The following is a 27,994-nucleotide window of genomic DNA, read 5'->3' on the forward strand; positions in this document are numbered from 1 at the left end:
TTTATGATTGCGAATGGACGTGTGGTGTTCGAGCAAAAATTGGTTATTGGTCCAGTTTTTGCTCTCAGATGATAAATAAGACTGTAACCTCTCTAGGGTGGGTCACTTCCAAGTCCTCTACTTAAAAATTCAAGAAAGAACGGATGTTTGCGGACTTGCATTGCAGACTTACAATCACGCTCCTGTGCCTTTTCAATACAATGAAAGACCACCAGGGGGAGAAACACGCAGAACACTGTACCCTTACTAGCAGCGATCTCAAAAGGCAACAGATCACATTACTCTCCAAGAAAGGGGTGGGGGGGAGTGGGCTTCTGTGGCACGCAGCACCAAAACTTGAATCAAATCTATAGCTAAGATGGCTTTTCTGAAGTCTCCATGGCACTACGCGAAAAAACCTCTTCTTCTCAAGTCAGAATTGAATCCTACAAGCTAATCCAAATCTGCATTAAAAAAAAAAAAAAAAAAAGCATTGCAAAAGGTCTCCCCGGAGCGAGTCAAGGGATTGCAGAGCGCAATGGCAGTGTATTCCTCTTCCGATTTGGGCTATAACATAACTTTACATTGGCAGAAGGACGCGCAGCAACGCTTCCTAAAATGCCTTCTTTCTAGTATCCATAACCACTTCGGGTTAGCCACTGACAGCGGCGGTTAGCCACCGAGGCCCCTTCTCTCGCCTCCAAACGAAAGGAAATCTCATTTCGTAAAATGAGCGAAGGAAATCATTCGATCCCAATACTCCCGTATCTCTACGCTAGCCTGCCTAGTGCCCGTGGAAACAGATAAACAACACATATGCCGTCCTAGGATGACACAACATCCTCACTGCTGCAAAAGACCGAGCATTAACACACGCGCTCCAGAAACAGTCTCCTCCACCACCCGAACTTCGGGCGGAAAAGCAAGGCGCAGGCGCACTGGCGCACTGTTACCCGATTTGCCCACTTCCCCCTCCCGGTCTCAGTAATTTCACTTCCTCTCCTTTGCACATCTGCTTCCGGGGTATTGTAGGCTCAGCCACTCCTCAGCTCTTACCCTCCTCTGCGCGAGGAGGGGGGGAGTCGAGGGGGTGGGGAAGAGTTCGTTGTTTGTTTACACGATGTGAGCGGAAAAAGAGACCAATAAAGTTTATTCTGGAAACAAAAGGAAAAAAAACAGGGTGACAGAGAAAGGAGACGGGGGCGGGGGCGTGTGGCGGGGGCTAGAGAGGAGAGGGAGCTAGAAGGAGAAAGCGGCAGTTCCGGTGCCGCCGCTGCGGCCGCTGAGGTCTTGGGCTGCTGCTGCCGCGGCCACTGGGGCTGGGGCCGCCGGCGAGGCAGGGCTCGGGCCCGGCCGGGCAGCTCCGGAGCGGCGGGGGAGAGGGGCCGGGAGGCGGGGGCCGTGCCGCCCGCTCTCCTCTCCCTCGGCGCCGCCGCCGCCGCCGCCGCCGCCCGCGGGGCTGGGACCCGATGCGGTTAGAGCCGCGGAACCTGGAGGAGCCCCGAGCGTGAGTAGAGCGTGGACTGGCCGGGAGCGGGCGCGGCCGGGATGGGAACGGGGTGGGTGTGGGGGCCTCTCCGGCGCGCCGGTGGTATTGGGCGGGGGCTACCCACGGGTCGTCTCTCAGCGTCGGCCCGCGGCGGAGTTCGCCTGTGATCGCAGCTCCCTCTTCCCCGCCTGCTGCTGGCCTCACCCAGATGCAGAGGCGAGGGCTCGCCGCTTACTCTCCTTTCCCCCTGGCCGCCGCCTCGTTCCTGGTTTCCTTCCTCTCTCATTTTTGGGGATGGGGCGGCTGGAATCTGAGGAAGTGCACCCAGGGCCGCCGCCCCGGTCGCGGTAGCTCGGTCCCCCGCACCCTTGCACGCCCACCGGGCCCGCGGGTGGCCGGTCTGCCGCGAGCACCGCGGCGTGAGGGATCCTGGCGGAGCCGCGAGCTGTTCCACAGGGGCTGTCATGCCCCAGGACTCCGGCCCCGCCAGCCCGGCGACCCTGCGTTTGCCTCACGCTGAGTTTAAATCGCCCGGCTGGGGCAGGGAAGGAAAACCGCTCCCCCCACCCCGCAGTTCCCCTCCCACCCTTCCTCTCGAGGTTGTTTTTTTCTTTTTAACCGAGACAATCAAACGTATTGGATCTTTCATTCATAGACCCGAGACGTTGTCTCGTGATTTGTGTCTTTACTAAGTCTATTATGTGATGCCCGTTTCACAGCTCCTAAGTGGTTCAGAAAGGTAGGGTACGCCCAGGATTGGACTATGTAAACACCAGACGTTCAGCCAGTGTTTTGACCGCGGCTTGAGGGGTTTATTTTAGGATGCTAAAGGAATAGTGGTGATGGTGGCTAGTTCCCAGACTTAGGAATCGAAAGCTATTTTCTTAGATGTCAATAACTGGGGAACTGTTTACATAGTTGTATAAAGGGTAAGGCAGCGTAACAAGAGGGGGCTTTGAGGAAAACAGCCTGCATATTCTTTAATGAATTAGAGTTGTGATTTCGTTTTAGAAAAGCTTCCTCATTCCAGCGCCTTTGTGCACATGCGGTACTTGGGTTTTCGAGATGATGTTTTGAATCTAGTTTGTGAGGCCTGGGAGAACCCCTCGAAAACTTGGGTGGATAAACTCCTGGTAACTCAAGTCGGAAGATTTCAGTGGCCACATCTCAACCACCGCAAGCAGTATTGGTCGCATGCGTTTCTCCTTAGAGAATAGATTTTCGGGAGTATTTGCTTACAAATTTGCTTTCATGCTGGATTGTGTGATGATGTTGAGAAAAGACCTGAAAAATACTTAAGATACCATGTTGCTAATTTAATTTGGATAAATCAGAATACGTTATGTCTTTAATAGGAGGCCCTTGAAGCAACTGCAGTGTAAGAATTTGTTAATATGTCTGTGTCTTCAAGTTTTAAGCTTTTTAACTGAAGTGTTGAATTCTGGTTGACAGCATAGATCTCTAGCTAAACATCACACGTTATGGAAAATTTTAATTATCAGATTAACTGTTCTGCAGTGTCATCAACCAAAATTATCTGAAGGGGGCCCAGTAGGGGAGGTGTGTGTGTGTGTGTGTGTGTGTGTGTGTGTGTGTGTGTGTGTGTTGGTGCTTGTTTTGTTTTTTAAGTTTTCTTGTCTTGTGTTTTGGGATAAAATTAAATAAAATGTCATCCATAACTTTTTTCAAAAGTTTCTTGTTCATTTTTCATCTTTGTAAAATAATGCTTCTCTTCACAAAATAGGTGATTGAAAGAAATGATATAGCATATCATCATAGTAATAGCTCTATGGAGGAAATAGCAAGAAAGTAAATTAATATTAACTTAATATTCAGTTGACTGTGAGTTTAAAGTTTGAAAGGCATTTCTGTCAGTTTTAGTTGAAGAATTAAAAATGAACCATATGTAAATGCAAAACACTGTTTTTATGTAACTAAAATTTTTAAATTTTAAGTGAACCGGATATAGCATGGAAGAGATGTCACTCGATACAATACTATACTAGAACTGAAAGATTACTGCATGAATGTGTGTATTCTCATGGGGCTGGATATATGTAAAAGGGAGACTAAAAGAACAGTAACTTTGCCTGGCTCTGTGTATGGAACAGTCCTTCTGGAGGCAGAGCTTCCTTCCTGTCAGGATTAAGATCCTCTCCATCCCAAATAAGTATTCCCTTAAAAAAAACAAAACACCTAAATTTATAAATAAAATGCTTGTATAAGAAGATAGATCATAATAACGTTTTTCCTAAAGTAGTTTACTTTGTGTGTAGCTTTCCTGATTAGAGCCCTTTACTGAACAAAGAATTTTTACATTTGTTGTTAAAGGGCATTTGCGCTGTTGATCTGTTTATTTGAAAAGAGCTAACTTAATCCCAATTGATCTCTTTAGTAACTAGAGTAGCATTAAAAGGATCAGTTCTCTGTTTTATTATTTTAATATCTTGAATTCCAAGATAGGTGAGATTCTTTAAGTGAAATGTGTTCCTTAAGCATCATAAAAGATCTCATCTTTGGTAAAAATATGATCTTTAAAATTGTGCAATTTTAGCAGCATAAATCATGTAATATTGTGGTTTATATTTTATTAGCACAGTTACCAAGCTGTTTTCTTAAGTGTTGTCTTGAGTTACAGCAATCCTGTAGGCAGGCAGAATTACTATCTCTGAGAAATGACATTTTAATCTAAGGTCATACAGGTGTCAGATGACAGGCTCATTGACAAAACCAGTGTTTTCTGAGTCATTTCACTATCTCAAGCTACCTCTAACCTGCTTCATCCTGCTTTTTAATAGATAAACTAAGGCCCAGAGAAGTTAATTACTTAAGATCACCTTTTTCTTTATTTCCAGTAATAAGTGTATATTTTTAATTCCCTGTATAGCTTAAACTGTAGTTTCAATCCTGGCTACACATTAGAATCATCTAGTTAGCTTTTTAAAAGTACCAGTACCAGGATCTCATTCCCAGAGATTCTGATTTAATTGGTCTGAGATAGGGCCCAGACATCTGTGATTTGTTTGTTTTAAAGTTCCCCAAGTAATAGTAACAGAGAAGATTATAAAGCCCTTTCTTTCAAGGACCTGTATGATTCGGTCCTTGCTTGTCTCTTTGGGTTCATTTCTCCTCCCACAGCTTCCTTGGCCTTTCCCTGATCTCTTGAGCAAATGCTCTCCCTGAAATATTTGCACACTCCATACCTCTTCCTTAACTAGCTGACTCCTACTCATCTTTCATACCACCTCCTTCAAAAAGTCTAGTCTGAGTTAGGTATTCTTGCTTCCTGTTCCCGTAGCATCTTGTATTCCCACCGTCATAGCATTGACTCACTGCATTATAATTGCCTATTTATTTGTATGTCCTCCACCAGGATATAAGTTCCATGAGAAGGATAGGGAATCTATTTTATATACAGTTATATTCTTATTGCCAAGCATGTAGCCAGTACATAATAAGCACTTACTAACTGAGTAAATAAGTATATTGGCAAGAGATTTCTTTACAACATGTAATAATTTACAAACACCAATTAAGTTTTTATTCCTGCCAAATACATTTAATATCTTTGGTCACTAAAAATGTATATCCCTGAACTTGCCACACATATAATTTCATTTGGAGACAGTCAAGACGTTATAAAATATATATAAATTATACCAAGCAAGACTCAACCCCAAACACACACACAAGCAAAAATAAGGATCATTATTATGCATGGACCTGCACTGGAAGTCAGGAGACTTGAATTCAAATCCCAGTTTCACCACAAGTATTAGGTCCTTAGACAAGTCTCAACTTTTTTGGGCCTCTGTTTCCTCTTATATGACACAGAGAGTTTGTACCAGGTGCTCTACATGCTATTCAGTGGTCTAGCCTTAAAATCTTATGAGTACTAAAAGTATTGGCTTTGGAATCTGAAGCTCCTTGGTTCAGTACCTGGCTCTTACAGTTCCTGGCAGGATTACTTTGGACAGACTTCTTAATCTGTATAATGGGAATAATTACTATTCAGTAGAGTTGTTGTTGAATTAAATGAAATACAGATCCAAGAGAGTTTTTGTTCTGTATCACTTAATAAATGTTCATTTCCTTTCCCCTTACGAGGTGTTAGGTCTCATAAGTGGACTTACCTGAGGTAACAGAAAGACATAGTTTGTGTAATCCTGTTGGCCACTTTGCTAACTGCTAGCATTATAGATGTGACTAGGGACCCAAACCACTGTGGCTTTTAGTTTCATTTTCTTAGAACCCCATTGCACTGTCAAACACCCAGGTGTTAATCTATTTGGAAAGTAATTGTGCCTAGAAGTTTCAACCATGACAGGATATCAAGTGCCAAGCTATCAATACAACTGTAGTAAATAATATGAAGGAAGAGAGAGTCAGGTGACCTTACACCATCTCCAAAGATAAGTGAAATCAGACTTGACCATTCCAAAAGAGGGGGACAAATTAGGGGCGCCTGGGTGGCACAGCGGTTAAGCGTCTGCCTCCGGCTCAGGGAGTGATCCCGGTGTTCTGGGATCGAGCCCCACATCAGGCTCCTCCTCTATGAGCCTGCTTCTTCCTCTCCCACTCCCCCTGCCTGTGTTCCCTCTCTCGCTGGCTATCTCTATCTCTGTCAAATAAATAAATAAAATCTTTAAAAAAAAAAAGGGGGGGGACAAATTAAAATTAAGGGTGATTTGTAAAAGAAGACCCAGAAATTTTGGTGAAATCTCTGTTCATCAAAGCTCAGGGATCTTTATTTAGTAGTTTCTAAGAGATATAGAAAAATATATACATATGTCATGCTTCATTCCCCCTTCTGAGAAACTGAGGGCTTCAGAGGGGAGGGGGGTGGGAGCAATGGGATAGGCTGGTGATGGGTAGTAAGGAGGGCACGTATTGCATGGTGCACTGGGTGTTATACACAACTAATGAATTATCGAACTGTACATCAAAAATCAGGGATGTACTGTATGGTGACTGACATATAATAAAAAAATATTATTATAAAAAAATCTGTATACCTCTGGTCAGGACCAAATCCAGAAGGTAAAATTGTTCTTGATGTCAGATTAGCAATTTCAGCTATCAATAGACTGAAATTATTGATATTTTTCTCCATTTGGGAGCCATGTTTTTAAATAGATAGTTATATTAGACTTTATTTAGTAATACAGAGTAACCTTACATGCAGTATAATAATGCCTATTTGCTGAAGTTTCTTGATACCACTTATTTTTATATATATCGAATTGGTATGCCTGAGTTTTCCCTTAAGTTTATGTTTAAAGTGAATTTTAGGGTGCCCAGGTAGCTCAGTTGGTTAAGCGTCTGCCTTCGGCTCAGGTCATGATCCCAGGATCCTGGGATTGAGTCCCACATTGCGCTCCCTGCTCTATGGGGAGTCTGCTTTTCCCTCTCCCTTTGCCCCTTCCCCTCTGCTCGTGCTCTCTCTCTCTCTCAAAGAAATAAATGTTAAAAATTTTAATTAAAAAAATAAAGCAAATTTTATAACCAATTATTTTGGGGAAAATACTATAATAAAAATTAAAAATTGGGGAGGAGAAACTAAAATGTTAGAGCATAAAAAAGAAATATGAAGCCACACATAGTGAAGTCTGAGGATTCAACTTGAAGGTGTGGAGATTTCCATCATTGGAAAAGGTTATTAAACCTTAAATATACCAATAATGTTTTATAGCTATATCTTATTTGCATTTAATACTTTATTCTGTGAACTGATTGATCCTGGTTAAGAAATTTTTAGGTGCTCTTCCTCCCTCTCCCTAAAATCATAGTTTGGGGAGTTTAAAGTTAAAATGTGCCGATAAAGAATTTGTAAGTTTATAATAAATGTGGTAGCTTAGAGCTTTTTCAAGTTTAATATTTCTTAAGATGAAGCTGTTTTTGGTGTGGATTATGGAGAGTTCTGATCTAGAGGGTTAAGGAACTAAATTCCAGTCCCAAACTGCTACTTCGTATTTGTGTATGGGGAAGAAAAGGCAGATTATATCAGATTTTTGCCTCTTTTTCTTCATTGCTAGGATAGGAATTGTATTATGTTGCTTGCTAAATAACTCATATAATTAATGCGATAATTTAAGTGATCCCAAATTACATAAAATTAAAAAGGAAAAATGTATACATACTAACCATTATTCCAAGTTTATATCTACTACAAGAATAACATATTTCATATTTAGCCCAACAATTACTCATTTCTCCTGTATTGTTTTAGTAGCTACCTTGATAATTTATCAAAATTGTTGTCATTTATTAGAAATTAAGTTTTAGCAACTTTTAGCATATAATTGTAATTGTTATGAAAGAGTCTTTGTATCAAAACCAGCATTACCATTTGAATAATTTGAAATAAAGGTGGGATTTAAAAAATAGTAAGAATTCTTACAGATCATACCTATCTGGTACACTTCAGATTTTAAATATTTGTGTGGTGGAAGCCAGAAGTGTCAGTGTTGTGATTTGAAAAAAAAAGCTGCAACAGAATAGAATCATATACTCTGATCATAATTCTCTTTCTAAACTCAGTACTAACTCAGGAGTTAGTAAGATTCAGTGGAGAGATGCATCTTACAAAGTACTATAGAAATTTTGGGGAGCCTGGGTGGCTCAGTCGTTAAGCATCTGCCTTCGGCTCAGGGCGTGATCTCAGCGTTCTGGGATCGAGCCCCGCATCAGGCTCCTCCGCTGGGAGCCTGCTTCTTCCTCTCCCACTCCCCCTGCTTGTGTTCCCTCTCTCGCTGGCTGTCTCTCTCTCTCTCCATCAAATAAATAAATAAAATCTTTTAAAAAAAGTACTATAGAAATTTAAAACAATATTATGAAGATAATTTTTAGTAAAAATTTTTTAACAGGAAGAAATCATGTTCGTTCTTACCTTCAGCACCTAGCATAGTGCCTAAAAGTAAGTGACCAGTATGCATTGATATTTTTGCAGTAGAATCATAATTGAGAATCAAAATAGTTTTCTTACCTTTTATCAGTTTTGTAGCTGTATACTTTAAACTGTCTGAAAAGTAGGCAAATTGCTCTGTGCCAGTCTTAGTTGATCATTTATTGAGTATAGACTTGAAGTATATCAGAAATACTTTTCTGTAAGTTGTTAACTAGTTGCATATTTCTGTTGCTATTTGGAGATATTTTTAACACCATATTGATAGGTTAAGGAGAGGCTGTGTGCTGTGGTGAGAACATTGGATTAGGAATCTAAAATCTGGATTCCACATTGAACTGTTAACTAATCGTCTGGTTTTAGATCTTGACCTTTTAGCACTTGTTCCTTTTACCTACACAATTTCTAATGTTCTTTACAATTCCAAAATTCTGTGCGATTCCTAGTGTTTTAAATTCTGTTTTTAATTTCAGGGAAAAATCAGTAAGCCACTCCCTAAAAAGGGAAGACCGTCTGTGTCAGTTTGTTGTATTTTCAGAAAAGCTGAAATCTTTTTGTCTGCCTGTTTATAAATTGGCACATATTTGAAGGCCCCTGTGTGAAATTTTGTGGCATAGACAAGCTGCCATCAGAAAAGAATGGACTGGAAAGATTTTTTTTTCTTTCTGAAACCATCAGTGACTTTGGAGAATCAAACTTACTGCAGGCATGGCCATTTTGGTTACTGGCACTGAGAGCAGTTGAATGACTGACAGGCATTGAGAGTAGGTCATCCGTTTGAACACCAGTTGCCAGGGTTATGAAGGCCAGCAAACCTGTCACAGCACCCTTAATAGCCACTGGTCACCATCCTTACTTGTTAAAGACTTCTAGGAAAGTATGTTCCACAGTCTCCTTTAGTGACCCATCCCAGTAGATGATTTTCAGAAAATGTGTTCTAATCTTAGGAATATAATTCTAGAGGCACAGTAAGCCTCTTTTATATATGTGTGTGTGTGTATATATATATATATACACACACACACACACACACACACACATCCTTTTTGTGCAGATAAATATAAGGAAAGATGACAAAAATCATTATTCTTGATTGAGAAGCATTGGTATTTATGCCATTGATTTGTTGTTTCTATAAATGTTCAAATTACTCACCTATAGGGTTTGAATATTTTTTAACCAGCAAACTGTTGAAGCTATGAGATATTATTTAGAGGTTTTTGGTTTTGGTTTTTTTTTTAAGATTTTATATATTTGTTAGAGCATGAGGGGGCTGGGGGTAGAGGGAGAGGGAATAGCAGACTCTCCACTGAGCAGGGAGCGGGATGTGGGACTTGATCCCAGGACCCCGAGATGATGACCTGAACCAAAGGTAGACACTTAACTGACTGAGCCACACAGGCGCCCCTGTTTAGAGTTATTTTGAGTATGTACTCATTTTTCAACAAGCTAAGCACATTTCTGTGGCTTATTTGTCTTTGAGAGATCATACTTTCCCAAGAACTTTTCTGATGGATTTACTGCAGGTCTAGACCTGAAAGTACAATTGCATTTTGAAACAGTTGACTGCCTCTAGCTTAAAAGTGAGTGAAGTGTGTTTGTGTGTGTGTGTTTTCTTTAGGAGGTTAACTTTGGCAAGTGCAAAAATAAAAATCGTGGAATTTTTTGCTAAGTAAGCTACTGTTCTGTGTATAGAGATTTATAGAGCACATCATCAAATATAAAGCATCATTAATGGGAAAAATCGTGGGGAAAAAGATTGAAATTAGGACTACTAAAGTCCAATCTGAAATCAAACCATAAATGACAGTAGGGAAAGGAAAAACTGTGTTTCATACTGTCATTTTCTTACTTATCATAAATATTAATAGTAATATCATTTTAAAGTTATTTTCCATATGAAGATTTCCTTAAAATCTAATGGCTATTATTATTTGCATTTGAGACTCCAATAGGTAGCATCTTAATATATTTATGGAAGAGATATTTGCATTCTTTTTCTCTATATAGCAGTTGTAAAAGTTGAACATGACTTTTTCAAAGCAGCCTCTGTACTTGTCTTGATAATTATAATGGTAGTAACACTCAAAGTAGTTTGGAATATTAGTAATTTAATAGTGTGGAGACTGGTTATTTGTTTTCTCTTCACTAAAAATGACCAAATTTCAAAAATCTTAGTGATATTATGGTACTCCAGATTTCTTCAAAATCACTTTGAATGATTTTGATTAATTGTGTGCAATAAAAGGCAGCATTTTTTACAGCCATGTTATGTTCACAGGTACTATTAATGTGTAGCTAAATGTATCTACTAATGTATAACTACTAAGCACAGCAAATATATCATGCTATGGTGTTCTTTGTTGAGTTTAAATATCAGGCATATAAATTAGTACATTTCTCTTGTAAATAATTTTTTTTCCAACCAAAATGAGGGTAATAATTTGACAATAGGACAGAATATTTGAAGTTAGGACAGTCTTAGAATATCCATAAAATACGGTCAGTGTAGTTAGGCCTCTTTAATTTTCTTTTCTTTCTCCAAAATATATGTCATAATGGTTAAGAACATGTGCTCTGGAGCCAGACTATTGAGATTAGTAGTTTGTAGCTTAGGGCAAGTTATTTAACCTGTCTGGGTTAAATATTCTCTGGGTTAATAGACATTTCCTTGTTTGTAAAAGAGGGATGATAACAGTACCTACATCATAATATTGTAATGAGGATTAAGTGACAAATACATTAAAGCATTTAGAACAGTGCGTAGCATGTAGTAAGCACTCAATAAATATTTGTAGGCTCCTTCAGAGCACAAACTATGCCATGTTCATCAATTTAATTGGGGGCTTTAACATTAGGTAGTGAATTAACTTTTGTCCATTCTGAGGATTTACTAATGGATCCAGTCTCTGGAGAGTGAACAGTAAGGTTGCCTTCTAACAAGCTTTTTGATTACTGCTTGTTTTTTGTTCTGTTACAACTTTTAAAATTTCATTCAAGCTCTAGGTTGAATTCTGTTTCATACCTGCTCCTAAGAGAAGTTAGCATATGGAGATTTAGCTTGATAGGAATGAGGTTTTGATGGACAGATGATACCAAGAAAATGGGTGTACATTTTTCACATCTAGCCTGATCTTCTTATGGATTGATTTTTCCCTGTCAATTCCTGGAATCTCAAAATCCCCAGCAGATATCCTCAGAGCACTCTGCCCTTGAAGCAGTACTTGTTTCGAGCTACTAGGTATTTATTTTCCCTGTCCTCCAGGTACTAAAGGACCGTAGTTGTGTCATATTGTCACATAGTCCCTGTGTTACATGGCTTTTATAGAATTCTCATGTTTTAAAGCTGCTTATACCCATTATATTTGTTATGAAATCTTTATTAAATATAATATTTACTCTTTTGTATATGATTTTGATACCAGGTTTAAACTTATGGGAAATTGTGTAAAACTTGCAAGTCATTTGTGTGAAAATAAGGAAAGCAACCATGTGTTTTGATTTTTCCATGAGTTCAGTCTCTAATTCTTTGCCTTTAATTACTAAGTTACCTACAGAGCATCACTGATACAACTTTTTACAGCATCATCTTGTTGGCACCTGACATAAATGAGACAGACTGTAAGTTCATATTTAAGTTTTTGGTAAATATATGTGTTTGTTTTCTCACCTCCTACTTTTTAGCAATTTAGGCTGCTCTTGATGGTCACACGCTGTAACTTATTCTTCTCAAGCTGATGATCCCATCACTTGTGTCTCTCAAAGCAGATTGATAGTAACAATAAAATCCATGTACTTTAAAATATATATATATATAATTATTATTAATTTATATAGAGATTGCTTTAAAAAGAATCTATAATTTTGGCACAGTTATTCAAAATTCTTGTTACTTTTAAAGGATCATTAATTATACTTCTGACCATTTTTTATACATGTGAAACTCTATAGAATTTCATCTCTTTTAAGGGGTGGTATGCACAATGAAAAAAAAAATTAAACAAAACATGAGAGTGGACTGCCTAGTTCTGACCAAGAGTTTATTGCCATACTATGTGGTTATGATTAACCTAGGCATTCAAGTTAATAATTAACTGCTTATTTTAAAATGGCATCATGGAGAGTTATAGTTGACAACCTGTGTTAGAAAATTTCCTTGATTTTCTAAATGTACACATTAGTATGTATACTTTGAGTTACCTCAAACCCAAATTTTAATATCATGAATCTGGGAAAGAGGAATATTATGGACTTTGTATATGTTATCTCCCTTAGTCCTCACAATAGCACTTCTGTACACATGTAGTCTCTCTACTACACACAGTAAGAAACTAAAGTTCCATATCTAATCACTACAGTGGAGTCTCATCACACTTAATTTATGTGAATTCAGCTATATATACTCAGCCAAAAGTATAATCATGATAAAAGTAATCATTTAAATATTGCAGTCACATCCTACTACTGAGCTTTTGTTTTGAAATAGACATGAGATTAAAGATGTGAATCTCTGTCACCTCAACTGATCTCATTGTGTAGGTATGCACATCTCACAGTGTTGAGTGTGATTGTGTTAGCCAGTCATATGTAATGTTCATACAACATGGCTTCTAATGCCAAACCTATAGTGTTTAACCAAAGAACAGCAATTTATTCCAGTGCTGGAAGAGAAACTGCTGTTTTAGACTTGCTGAGCAATTGTGTTGATTTCCTAGGTGGCCTGAAGATATGGGCACAACAGACCATCACCTACACATGTGCATCTTCTCTGATACATACATCCACATGCGTAAACCCACACCCTTTTAAATACATATATTTTATATATTGCACATATAATTTTATTGTGTGTTCTAGATTGCTGTAAATATATTCTGTCTTTATAAAGAATGGTTCTGTACAAGGTGATATACAGAAAGTGTGTACATTGTAATTTATGAGTGATTTAAGAGATTTTTCAAGGAAAATGTTGATTCTGTACATCCACAGACTGTGTGTTGTTTGCCACTATATACCCAGGGTCAAGCACATTGCTAAGCACAAAGTTTATTGCATCACTGGGAAAAAATCTTTAATACTTAGCTGCTTAATTTTTAAATATAAATATACATACAGTGATCGTATTTTCTCAGCTCAAATTTTGAAGCTTTGAAAAATCTGCTTCATACCCCAGATAAATTAGTCGTAAGTCATTTTAGAACAGTACGGAAATAGAATATTAGAAATTACAGCTATCTGACAACATCTGGTCCTGATGTGACCACTGGACTTAGTGGTTCTTATGTTTCTTTCCTTTCTCCCATCTCTTATTTTATATGTATCTAGGATTTGCCAAAGGAAACTCAGCCATACTATGCAAAATTATTTTATGAAAACTCTGAGTAGGTTTCTGCTAACTCTTCCACCTAGAGAAATGGAAAAACTAAAAGATAGGACATATAAATAAGGGGACAGATTTACGTATTACTCTAACCTCCTTATGTAATATTCATTCCCTTTGTACAAACACCCACTTTTTGGATGTCCTATCTGATCTGTGCAGGAAGGTAGAACGTCCCCTAAAGCCTTAGAAAGAGAAAAGTGTACCCTGAGCTGCCATGTGCCAGTCTTTCTAGCTAGCTGGAAGATAAGACTATCAGACCAAGAAGACATGATTTCTGTCACACTGGGGGAGAAGAAAGGGACGGCACAGTGAAATGAGACATTTGCTTAAAATTCTAGATCAGAACCAGAATATCTAACCTCCCTGCCAACCATATGACACTTAGGTTTTATGAGCCTGAAAAGTTGTCACTAGATGGCTAGTGACTAAAAGAGGTATTTCCAGGGTGCTGTGTTCCAGAAATGAGCCTGAGCAAACTTTAAGAATGTAGGACTCAAATAACAGCTATGAATTAGAGAAATAAAAATAATTCAACATTACATTAAGTCTACTTTATGATTAGCAAATATCTAAGAATGCAAAGATGGCTAAATATGACTTTTATAATGCCTAGGTCAATGAATCTGATAAGGAAAATAAACGTACCAGTAGACATGGAAAAGAAATTAATAATTTCCTTTTGTCTCTTTAAGAGTCAGGAATAAAGAGAAATTTCAAAAACATATCAAACTAAAAGCTAAAATAATAATTGATGGTGAAATACTAGAGAAGCAATGACTATTAAAAACTTAGAAACCCATTATCACTACATTATCATATAACATTCTTCAGTAAGTTCTGACCACTATAGTAAGACATGAATTAGAACAAAGAGGAGTAAATACTGAAACTGCACAATCCCATTTTTGGTGTGATATGATTACATTCCGGGAAAACCAAAAGTCAACTGAGAAGTTGTCAGAACTAATAAGAATGTAGAGTAACTAGATTTAAGACAAATACTGTAAATTCAGTAGTTCACCTTTATAATAGCAGTAGTTACTTGGAAAGTTAGGGTAGAGAGGCACCTGGGTGGCTCAGTCGGTTAAGCGTCTGCCTCCAGCTCAGGTCATGATCCCAGGATTCAAGCCTGCATCAGGCTGCCTGCTCAGAAGGGAGTCTGCTTCTCCCTTTTCCATACTCCTCCCCCTGCTAGTGCACTTTCTCTCTCCCTCTCTCTCTCTCTCTCTCTCATGTAAATAAAATCTTTAGAAAAATAGAAAATGTGGTAGAAAAAATCACTTATAACGATGACAGAAAATATAGAATTATATTAATAAGAAATGTGTAAGCTCACATAAAGAAATTTGAAAACTACTGGGATACAGGCGGGGGGGATGCAGGGAGAAGAGTATCATGTGCATGAATGGGAAGTCCTGACTATTACAAATATCCATTTTTCTCAAGGTAACTTACAGCTTAGCAGAATTCTGATTTTTTAAAAATGTGTTTGAGAAATTAACAAGATGATTCTTTGTTTTGCCCAAGAGACTAAAGAGGTAAAAAGTGAGATAAAAAACTTAAGTGAAAAACGAAGAACAGTGGCAAAGAGCTAACCACTATAGCCCTATCAGATATCAAAACAGACTATAAAACCATAATAAAAAAGTTGGATACTAACATAGCATTGATAGTAAAGTTGGTAAAAGGGAATCAAGATCCCAAAAATAGATATTATAAATATAATGAAGGAATCCTCAGAAATCAGTAGAAAAAGGAAGACATTCAGTGCATGTTTTTGAGAGTGTTAAATAGTGTTCAAAATAAATTTGAATCTTTATGTAGCAAAATAAATACATAGCAAAAATAAATTCCAGGTAGATTGAAGAGTTAAATGAAATAGAGTAAATATCCTTATGCTAGTCTCATTTAAGAAAGATATTTATGTGGATGGGGAAATACCTTCCAAATGTTAAAGAACTGGAAGGACTCATGAAGGAAAAGTTCATTACATTTGACTCAGAACATTGACATTTATTCTGTCCTTTTCTCCCACCCCCCTTTCCTCCAGTACTAATGAACAAATTAAAGATGTGCAGAGCAGGGTTAGAGATTTGCAAATATATAGCAGACAGAGGTTTATCTCTAGTTTATTTGTTTGGATCATGCCGTTTTACTGGGGGGCTTCAGGGAAGCAAGGTTGAAGGGCTGGGAGACCAGTGAGATCCCACGCTCTTGGCCAGGCTGAGATCTCCCCAACTTCACAGTTGCAGAAAGCCAAATGTTTATGTTTAAATTTTAAGGTCTTTCTACAAATGCTTTCAAAAGCACCAAGTTCAGTGTACATGAATGAGCAAAGAACTTGAGAAAACAGGCTCATTTACTAAAGTGAAAATAAAAGCAAATGGGAAAATGTTTCTCCCTGACAGATAATCAAAGAAGTGAAACTTTAAGAAACAGTGATGTATTTTTACTTTTTGAGTTAGCAAGAATTTTTTTCTAACGGTTTTGTTGCTGATGAAGGTACCATGAAATGTGCTTGTTCATACTTTTTTTTTTTTTAAGATTTTATTTATTTATTTGACAGAGATAGAGACAGCCAGCGAGAGAGGGAACACAAGCAGGGGAAGTGGGAGAGGAAGAAGCAGGCTCATAGAGGAGGAGCCTGATGTGGGGCTCGATCCCAGAACACCGGGATCACGCCCTGAGCAGAAGGCAGATGTTTTAACCGCTGTGCCACCCAGGCGCCCCTGTTCATACATTTCTATTGGCAGTCTAAACTGATTGAACCCTTTTGGAAAGCAAGTCAGCAATTTTTGTGCCTTTAAAATTAACATACCTTGTGATTCCATAATTTCATTTGCAGCATTATATATAACAATGAAAATTTTAAAACAGCTTAAGTATTCTATAAGTAAACTGCTATATCTCCCATAGAAATAGGTGGTCGTAGAACACTATTGTTTATGAAGAATTTACAATAATTTGATGAAATGTTTTTGAAGTGAAAAAGCAAGATGAAAATCATTATGCTCTGTGAGCACGACTATATAAACTAAAGAAATAAACTAAAATATAGAAAAAAAGATGAGAGAACATCAAAAAATGGTAGTAATGGTTGTCCCAGATGCGTTTTCATTGTTTTCTTGGTTCATCCATACACCATTGCATTTTAAGTAGGCACAGAGCACAGTTCTGGATCTTAATAGACACTTCAGTCGGTATTTAAGTGAATGAATTTCTGTAATAAGCATGAGTTACTTTTACATTAAAAGAAATATGAATACAGTCCACATCTAAGTTAAGAAAAGAAGTGTGGGAAGTGCTCTATAAAGGAACCTGATTAATATCTTACCCTTAGATTTCCAGTTTTCAAATGTTTTCACAATTCTATTTCATATGATCCTTTTCTGTTAATAATATCATTACTTACGAAGTTAGGAATTTCTGTTAACCTTTATCCTGTCTGAACTACCAAATCCAACTAATCACCAAATCTTGGGTATTTCTTTCTTGGAAATGTCTTTTGATGTCATTTTCACCTCTTCTCATAGTCACTGCCTTATTTTAGTTCTTTCCTGTATCACTGAAGCACCCTGACTAGTCTTTCCACTTTTCTTTTACTTTCCACACTGCTGCCAAAATTATCAGACGTGTAAATAGCTAGCAGAATTTCATGAATGTGCTATAATAAATAGATTATGTGGAAGAGAACAGGGGAGAGATTGACACTGCTTCCACGCTGTTGCCAAAATATCACTCATCCTAAAATACAAAATTGATCTGCTTAAAGCTTAGTAATTCCTTGTGGTCTGCATTGCTGCTTCTCAAGCTCTGGGTGTTTAAGAATCGTCAGGGGAATTTGTTACAATGTAAATTATCTCAGACTCTAAAAAATCTGATTCAGTGCATCAGTGGGCCTGGGAACGTGCATTCGAATAAGTCTTCTTACTCTTGGTCCTATACATGTGATCCCTGGACAGAATTTTGAAGAACAATGACCTTGGAATAAAGTGCAGTCTCATTAATTTACTGTCATTCTCACAGTTTGGCACCAGCCTACTTTTCTGTATGGAGTTTCTATACTTTTCCCTCGCTGAACACCTTGCAATCTAGCCATTGTGAACTGCCTCAAACTCACCTAGGCCTTTCTGAACTTCTGTGCTCATCATGCTTGTGCTGTTTCTGCTGCTCCAAGCCCCTATCGCTATGGCTGCCCCTACCCAATAACTTGTTGACCTGTACACTATCTTGAGCTTCTCTGTAATCTGTGTTAAGTATTCCTGGACTTAACTTTCCTAAACAAGAGTCAGTCTCTCCCTCTCCTTTTTCTGTAGCCTCTGTTTATTACAGCACATACACACTGTACTAAGTTTTGCTTACTTATTTGCACATCTGTATTCCTCCATAGGTTATAAGCCCTTTGAAGTCAAGGATGTCATTTTATCTATCTTGTACCTCTAGCATAAGCCTGGCCCATAATACTGCTTAATAAATGAGTGTCACGTAATTAACAATCCAATGAAGAAGACAGGGAAGGAGTAATTCGTCCCATTTTTCAGTGAGGAAAATGAGGTCTTAAAAAATTAAGTATTTGCTTACAGTTACCCAGCTTGTAAGTATAGACTTGAAATTCACACACCTAAGATACCTGGCTTCTTTTCTGGTTTTGATCCTTACAGGTAAGGTAGACTCTCACAGTAAAATTACACACAAACACACCCCCTTTTTAAGCATCTCCCTCCACTCATTTATCAGTTGATCATGTTTGGGGCAGGTGTTTCAATAAACTTTCTCATCATATTCACTCTTTATAAAATAAAACCTATTCCTCCAGAGCAAGAACTGATTACTAGTTATTAAACTGTTTGTCTTTCAGTTTCACATCCAACCGCCTGTGCTCTACTTTGTGAAACTTACTTGTATCCCTTGCAGAAACCATGTTATAGTACCTAATGGAGTTTCCACAAATGCTAGTTTAATTAAATTCAGCTGACATGTAGGTAACATTTTATTCTGCAACAATTAAGACAAAAAGCTATATATGCCTGAGTATTCAAGTAGGTTTCCACCATATTTTTTAAAGCTCTATTTTCATAGTTTAAATGTGTTTAGCCTTACTGTAGACTTCAGTCTTAAGGTGTTGATGGAAATCAACCACCAGCTGCAAAGTTCAGATCCAGTATGCCATAGAATACATGTAGCTATGGCTTGAACCAAATGTTAGCAATGAAGTATTTAGTAGCAACTGTTCTTTTAAAAGAAACATTTTAGATAATTAGAGTCATCTTGTAATATCCTTATACCCAGCTGTCAGCTTTTTACTTTTTCTGCCAATATTTCTGGAACTGAAATCAAGAAAATGGAAATTAGGGTACCATACTTTGAAATACATTAAACACTTGAAAAACTGTTATATGTTATAAAGATTTCCAAATAGAGTTCCTTAGTCAGTGTCTCAAAGATATTTATAAAAAGCAAATATCTATAATAACCCCAATATTAAGCTGAAATATATGCATTGGTCAATAATAGGAGCATTTGAGAATTTGAAAAATTGCCTCTATGAATAGCTACCGGACTTGAAGATTATGAAAGTAAATTGGAGCATTTTAATTTCATTTTGGAATTTTGTTGTTTCTTAATTCTGTTACCGTGTTTAATCAGCATCTCACTATCCTTCCATTCTCCCTTTCTTTAGCTTTTGTCATCTTTCTACTTTGAACATACTCAAATCTCCATTTTCTATCACATCAGCTTTCAGTAACAGTCCTGATTCCCCACAGTGTTAGACAATATTACCCCATTTTTCCTTTCAAGTCTTCTACCCTTTCACCACATATTATATAATTTTTACAGTGTCAGGTAATGTTAACATTTACATTCCGTACTATAATCATACTTGAAAACCACTTATGTTTTGACTATAAGTAGATTTTAATAGTTGAAACATACTATTTACATGAATATGATTATGTAAAAATGTTTTATTCCACAACTAAGTAGAACACTAGGATTAGATTTCTTTCTCTGTGTTCAACATCATGAACTATACAAAGAATATTTTTAGTATTTCAGTCACGTGGTTCCTCTTTTCATACAGTCTATAAATTGCTCAAAATTGTACAGTTTTGTTTCATATTTTGAGTGTGATTTTATTGTATATTTTGGGTTTTTTTTTTTAAGTTTCCAGTTGCCTTTTTTTTTGTGTTGTGAAAATAATCATATATATTCTTCATATACATGTCTTTAATACTATGTAACTTCTCAATTCCTTTATATGCTGCCTAGAGCCAGTTTTATTCTTCGTCCTGAATGTTTTTTACTTGGGCCGTACAGATTTCATCTGCTAGCTTAGGTTTATTATTTCTTACGATTGATAAAACTTTACTGTAGGATTGCTTTTACTTGTTATTTCTATTGTTTGGCCACTGGGTCAGTTCCACCATTTCTAGTATGGGTATCTTCCTCTTTCTTGATCTCCGTCTTTGGTTGGCTAGAGTAATTAATCAGATGACTCAGAATTGGTTCATGGAACTAAAACCCATGAAAATACCTATATTTTTTCTTTACACATGATAATTTGCTGAGTACAGAAATCCTGGTCAAAGTATTTTCCAACAGACTTTAATTACTGTACAGTTTTTCACTACTGTTTATTTTTTGGTTTAATTCTAGTGTAGTTAACATACGGTGTTTTATTAGTTTCAGGTGTACAGTATTCACTACTTTTATTATTGATGAGAAGAGTGTTGCCAGTAAGACAATTGTTCCTTTCCATATTACCTATTTTTCCCCTTTTGAGAGCTTTTAGGCTTTTATCTTTATATTTTATTGTCTAGTATGGAGGGGTTTTGGTTGTGGTTTTTTGTGGGTTTTTTTTTTTTTTTCATTCTACTCAGTTGTCTCTTTTAATCTAAACATGAAATTCTCTCCAACTCAGTTGCTTTTTATTTCTTTAATTTTCTTTCTCCATTTTTCTCTTATTTCTTCTAGGATAATAAATATTTGGTTGTTGGACCTCTTTGATTCATCTTATATATCTGTTTACCCCTTATTTTCAATATATTTCTTTTTGCTCTGTGTTTTAGCAGGGTTTTTTTATTTTGAAAATCCAATAGGTGACACATATCATTTAATTTGCCTTTTATTATGAATAAAGATGTGTAATTATCATGTTTTTTGGTCACTTACATTTATTTTTCTATGAATTCTCAGTTCATATCTTTTTGTCCATTTTTTATTGGGTCATTCCTATTTATACTGTAGGGATTTCTCCCATCATCAGTTATATGAGTAGCAAATAATTTTTACTAGTTTATCTTTTGTCTTTACCTATGGTAGTTTTCCCGTACATAAAGTACTTTTTGTTTCTTGTGTAGTTGGATTTATTCATCTTTTTATGGCATCTTGATTTTACTTAGGAAAGACTTCCTTTCACCTTCTCATGTTTTGAAAAATACATCTCATGTTTTCTTGTAGTACCTTTATCTTTTTTTTTTACATTGTGATTATTATTATAAGTAGAATTTCTTTTAATGTGAGGTGTAAATAGGGAACCCACTCTTTTCTTCAAGTGTCTAGCCAGTTGTTCCAAATGGTCTTTTCCCTATTGATTTGAAATGACACCCTTATTATATAATACCTTCTGTGTCTATTTTTAAATTTTCTGTTCTATTGATGTGACCTGTCATGAGCTATATCTTACCATTATAATTATTGTGCTTTTATAATATATTTTAATATCTGGCAGGTCTAGACCCTGTTCTCTCCCTTCTTTTTCCAACTCTCCCCTAATTTCTCCGGGGTTTTCTGCTATTATTTCTAATTTTCTTTTTGAACATTAGAGTCATCATGATAAATTCTGCACACACAAATCATACTAGTATTAATTGGTATCATGTTAAATGTCTAGATTATTTAAGGGAGAATGGAGATCTTTATGAACTTGAGTCTTCCTATCTAAGAATATGATAATGTTTTTCCATTCCTTCAGGTCGTTTATGTCATGCAGGAACATTTTAAAGTTTTCTTTATCTTAAAGCAGTAAAAATTAAACTTTTGTCCCCCTCCACGTGGCTAGTCACTTCTACCAGGATCATCTATTAAATAATACATCCTGTTACCTCACTTAGAGATTCTGGTTTTTTTCCCATTCAAAATTGCAACAACTACTTGGGTTCATTTCTGTACTTGGTTCTGTTCCTTGGATCTACATCAGCCAATACCCTATATATTGTTTTTTTAAACTGAAACTTTAATGTCTGTTAAGGCTAATGTCCCCTCATTATTCTTCTTTTAAACATTCAATATATTAAAAGCTATTATAGTATTTCTTACACTGTATTAAAGGCTCGCTCTCTCGTACACACAAAGAAAACTACAGACCTGCCTCACTTCATGTATTAGTTATCTTAAAGTATTAGCTAATGAATTTAGTAGTTTGTGAAAACATACACATGCACACTCCACAATCACATGGCATTTATGCTAGAAATACAGTGGGTCATTTTAACTTTAGGATATCAGTAACACATATACACATATATTCTCTCAGTCACTCACACAAAAACATACAACCTTAGTAAAATATGATTAGAAAGCTATTCCTTGACATATTAAATAATAAATATCCCAAACCAGAAACTTCAGTCAGGCTTAATAATGAAAGATTCACAGTCCATTCATGTTGTGAATAACAAGGAACAATAACTTTTCCTGTTTGTGTTGGTGTACAATACTAATGGATTAAGGGAAAGAAAATGAGTATAATAAAGGAGACAAATTATTATTTCCAAATTTTGGTTTCCATTTTGCATATCCATTTCTATCCTAACTTCCCAATCATATTCTGCCCTCCAAAGTGCAGCCAGTGTTTATAGCATGTGATTAATTCTAGGGGAAAAATAGAAGAGGATAAAGGAATGTATATTTACATCTATTTTAATCCATATTTTTATTAGTATAGAATTATAATCAATATTTTCCTTTTTAAAATATATTGAGTCTACCATTATATTCGCCTTTTAAATTTGTATTTAATTTTCATTATTAAAATAATTGCATCTTCCAGTAATGACAGCATGGTGAAGTTGGGTGATTCTCCTCCATAGAAAACAGACACAAGAATGTTAGAGTAACTATAATAATATCTGTGAAGATACACTGTAAAACAAAGAGTGATACTGGAGACACAGAAGGACATTTTATAATTATAAAGAAATGAATACAGCAGGAAAGGATAAGAATTCTAATTATATATAAGAGAAACACAAAATATGAAGCAAAAGCTAACAAAACTGAAAGGAGAAATAGATAATTCTACATTTAGAGTTGGAGATTTTAGTACCCTTCTCTCAGCAGTTGATAGAATAAGTAGGCAGAAAAACAAGATAAAGAAGACCTGAGTAAGGCAAGTCGACCTAATTGACATCTGCAGTAAACTATACCCAACACCACATTCAAAGTGGACTTGAAACATTCATCAAGATGAGCCATATGCTGACCCGCAAACAAAATGTATTAATAAATATGAGAAAATTGGAATTATGTAGTGTGTTCTGCAACCACAAGGAATTAAATTAAAAATCAATGCCAAAAAAAAATCAATACAGAAAGAAATAAGGAAAATCCCCAAATACATAGAAAATAAATAACATATTTCTAAGTAACCCAAAAGAAGAACTCACAAGGGAAATTAGAAAATATTTTTACTGAATGAAAATAATACAACATATGAAAATAATACAACATATGAAAATATTCAGTATATAGCTAAAGCAGTGCTAAGAAAGACATAGGTTTAAAGACCTACTTCTAAGAAGAAAGGCCTAAAATCAGTATCTAAGCTGCTGTTTTAAGAAGCTAAAAAAGGAAAAGTAAATTAAACCCAAAGTAAATAATAAAAGAATGGAAATAATAAAGATCAGAGCAGAAATCAAAGAAATAGAAAGTAGAAAGAAAATCAGTGAAATGAAAATCTGCCTCTTTAAAAAGTTCGATAAGGGGCGCCTGGGTGGCACAGCGGTTAAGCGTCTGCCTTCGGCTCAGGGCGTGATCCCGGCGTTACGGGATCGAGCCCCACATCGGGCTCCTCCGCTATGAGCCTGCTTCTTCCTCTCCCCCTCCCCCTGCTTGTGTTCCCTCTCTTGCTGGCTTTCTCTATCTCTGTCAAATAAATAAATAAAATCTTTAAAAAAAATAAAAATAAAAATAAAAAGCTCAATAAAATTGATAAAAGAATGATCAAGAAAAAAGATGCAAATTAACAATATTAAAATGAAAGGATGGATAGTATTAAAAATACTATAGATACATAAAAATATAATAAAAGAATATCATTAACAACTTTACAGTACCATTCTGACAACTTAGATGAAGTGGACAAATTCCTTGAAAAGTACAAATGACCAAAATGGACTCAAGAAAAAATAGAAAATCTGGAGAGCCTGGGTGGTGCAGTTGGTTAAGCATCCAGCTCTTGGTTTCATTTCAGGTCACGATCTGGGGATCCTGGGATCCAGCCCTGCATTGGGCTCTGCACTCAGCATGGAGTCAGCTTGGGATTCTCTTCTCCCTCTGCCCCTCCCTGCAACACTCACTCACGTTCTCTCTCTAAAAAAAAATAAATCTTTTTTTTTTAAGGAAGAAAAAAACAAAATCTAAGTAGAGTTATATAAAGAAATTCAGTTAGTAATGTAACACCTTCAAACAACAACAACAAAAAAACCCAGCCCCCAAAGGCATAGCTGGTAATTCTGGCAAACAATGAATGAATTAAAAATACCAGTTCTGCCCAGATTTTCAGAAACTACAGGAGTAGAAAATGTCACAACTCATTTTATGAGGCCAGTATTACTCAGATACCACAGCCAAATAATGACATTGTAAGAAAAAAAAAAAATAGACAATATTCCTCATGAACATAGACACAAAAATCCTTAACAAAATATTAGCATATTAAATCTAGCAGTATATAAAAAGGATAATACATCATAGTTATGTGGGATTAATCCTAGGAATGCAAGGTTGGTTTAACTTCCAAAAATCAATTCAATGTAATGTACCATGCTCTAAGATAAAGTTGAAAAACCGTATGACCATCTCAGTACGTGCAGAAAGTATTTGACAAAATTCAATACAAACTCAAAAACTCTCAGCAAAGTAGGAATTGAAGGCAACTTCCTTAACCTGATAAAGGATGTTTATGAAAAAACAATATACTGGGGCGCCTGGGTGGCTCAGTTAAGTGTCTGACTCTTGATGTCAGCTCAGGTCATGATCTCGGGGTTGTGATATCAAGCCCCACGTAGAGCTCTGTGCCCAGTAGGCAGTCTGCTTGAGATTCTCTCTTTCCCTCTCTCCCTCTGCCCCTCCCCGACTTGTGCACATGCTGGCTTGCTCTCCCTCTAAAATAAGTAAATAAATCTTAAAAAAAAAAAAAAGGAACCTCTCTCTTCCTCTGCTCCTCCCACCACCCCCACCCCCACCCCACTCACGCTTGCTCATGCTCTCTCTCGAAAGGAAGGAAGGAAGGACAGAAGGAGGAATGAAGGTAGGCTTCATGGTAAATGATTTTATACATTTCCATTTAAGATCAAGACCAAAGCAAGGATGTTTACTCTCACCACTTTTATTCACCATTACATTGGAGGTCCTAGCTAGTGCATTAAGACAAGAAAAAAAAAATGAAAAGACTTACAGAATAGAAAGGATGAAGTAAAACTATTGTTCTCAGGTGACATGTATATAAAAAGTTGTTAAGGAATCTGCAAAATAAAATAAAAACTAATAGAACTAGTGATGTGAATTTAGCAAGGCTGTAGAATACAAGATGATAAGAACTAATTATATTTCTATATACTTGCAGTGAACTATCCAAAATGAAATTAAAAAACAAATACAAAACCACAGTAGCATTATATAATTACTTAGAAATGAATTCATCAAAAGATATGCAAAACCTGTACGCTGAAAACTACAAAGTATTGCGGACAGAAATTCAGACCTAGATTAATTGAGAGATATACCATGTTTTTGAATTGAAACACTAAGTGTTTAGGATGTCAATTCTCAAAAAATTTAATTTATAGAGTCGATACAGTCCGAATCAAAATCTTGTCAGTCTTTTTCATAGAAACTGACAATAGGATTCTAAAATGTATTTGGAAATGCAAAGGCATAAAGTAGCAGAAAAAAATTTTAAGCACAAAATCTGAGGATTTACAATACCTGATTTTTAGACTTGCCATGAAGCGATAGTGGTCAGAATGGTTCAGTATTAGCCTAAGGATAAACATATAGATGAATGGAAGAAATTTGGAGTCTAGAAATAGAACCATACCTAATAGGATGATTGATCTGTTACACAGGTGCTATTGTAATTCAAGGGGGAAAGAATCTTTTCAAAAAATGGTTCTAAATAACCAGATGTCCATTTGGAGGAATTTTTAAAAAGATCCTTAACACAGTCTTCACACCAAAACCCAAAATTGATTCAAAATGGATCCAGACCTAAACATAAATGCTAAAAATGAAAACATCATGCTACGTGAAAGAAGCTAGACACAAAAGATTACATACTGAATGATTTCAGTTTTATGAAATTCCAGAATTAGAAAAATACACAGTGACAGAAACCAGATTAGTAGTTAGTTACCTAGGACCTGGGGTAAAAATGGGGATTGAGGATTGACTACAAAGGGAGAAAATTTTTAGGCGTAGGAATTAACTGTTTTTAACTTGATTATGATGGTAATTTTCACAACTGTTAACACAGTTACCAAAACACATTGAACCTAATTTTAAATTACCTCAGATAAACTGAAATAAAAATATAATCATGTGATTTTAAATTACTACTGAAAGATTAATTTAAAAGTTTACTACTCCTCCTTCCTCCCATCTTCTCCCCTGAACTTGTCTTGCCTTATATAATTCTTCAGGAAAACCACATTCAACTATTTTAGCTACTCATATTTTCTAGCTTATAATAATGGGGTATAGCGCTATCTCTTGGTCCACCAATACTTGACATCCATTCGTTTCTTCTTGTAAATGATTTTAATTATTTTCATGCCTTACTTTGCCTTATCTCACATCGTAATATATTTAAATATTACTGGTTAAATAAACACTTAATGTTTTCATTATTATGACCATATAAATATTATTCAGTAATGAAGCAAATAATGCATGTGGTTATATCTTTTCTGGTTTTGTTTTTATTGTTTTAATTAAATAATTACCTCATTTAAAAATTTTGCTTAGTTACCCTTGTTATCTGAGTTTCTTCCCACACACTTCAATCCATCTTTGTAATATCTTTCACCTGTGAGATAATTAGTTCGGTTATTTTCCTGAGATATCCTTCCTAGAGCCTTCAGTTTTTGATTTAATCTTGACTGCTCCCTAGGTCTCTTTTACAGCTGTTGTCCTAAGACTTCTCTTTGCTCTCATCCTGGAAATTCCCTCCACCTGCTTCCTGTGTTGTAGCCTTAATTTCCTGTGCCCCATACTTTCATGGTTTATTCCCTCATTTACAGGAGCATATCCTCTAATGGCTTACTGAAAAGGATAACTGAGAGGTAAATTTTTTGAGATTTTACATGCCTGAATATGTCATTTTCTACTCCTACAATTATGTGATATTTTAAGTGAGTGTAGAATTCTAGATTGAAAGTCATTTTACTCAGAATTTTTGCAGTGTTGCTCTACTGCCTTCTGGCTTGCAGTTGTGCTATTTAGTGGTCCAGTGCCATTCTAGTTCCTGATCTTTTAGTTATTTATTTTTCTATTTGAAGTATTTATTCTCTTTATGCCTGGTGTTCTGAAGTTTTAAGGTATTGTATTTTTCATTTATTGTGCTGTGCGCTAAGTAGGTCCTGCTTTCTGCAGACTTAACATCTTTCAATTCTTGTAAATTTTCTTGCCTTACTTTTTTGATATTTTCTCACCTCTGTTTTCATTGTTCTTTCTGGAATTCCTATAAATCAGGTATTAAACTTCCTGGATTTCTTTTTCTGTATTTTTACCTTTCCCTCCTATTATTCATCTTTTTCTTTTTATTCTGCCTTCTGGAAAATTGCCTTGACTATAACTTCAAACTTTTATTGAACTTTTTTTCAGCTTTTATTGTCTAATTGTTCTTTTCTTATTGGTTTTTCATCTGGTTAATGATATACAATAGTTCCTTCTCTTAGAATATTTTAGTTTCCTTGATATTTTTTTCTGTTCCATCATTCTGTTCCTCAGCACTCCC

At 36.2% G+C, this 27,994-nt stretch overlaps 1 protein-coding gene across 2 annotated transcripts in view; it reads left to right on the forward strand.

The window, feature by feature from the left end:
* Positions 1-1,001: 1,001 nt before the first annotated feature.
* Positions 1,002-27,994, forward strand: part of PIK3CA (phosphatidylinositol-4,5-bisphosphate 3-kinase catalytic subunit alpha) — a 79,780-nt gene continuing 52,787 nt past the window's right edge. Inside the window, exon 1 of one of the 2 annotated variants that reach the window (XM_045788693.2) lies at positions 1,002-1,486. The gene's annotated coding sequence lies outside the window, so the exon portion shown is untranslated. Of the gene's footprint in view, positions 1,487-1,547; positions 11,994-27,994 lie in introns of those variants that run through there. The other variant, XM_045788694.2, reaches the window with a different exon arrangement.

Source organism: Ursus americanus, chromosome 4 (genome assembly GCF_024610735.1).
Source record: "Ursus americanus isolate L20-20 chromosome 4, mUrsAme1.1.p, whole genome shotgun sequence".
Taxonomy (NCBI): Eukaryota; Metazoa; Chordata; class Mammalia; order Carnivora; family Ursidae; genus Ursus; species Ursus americanus.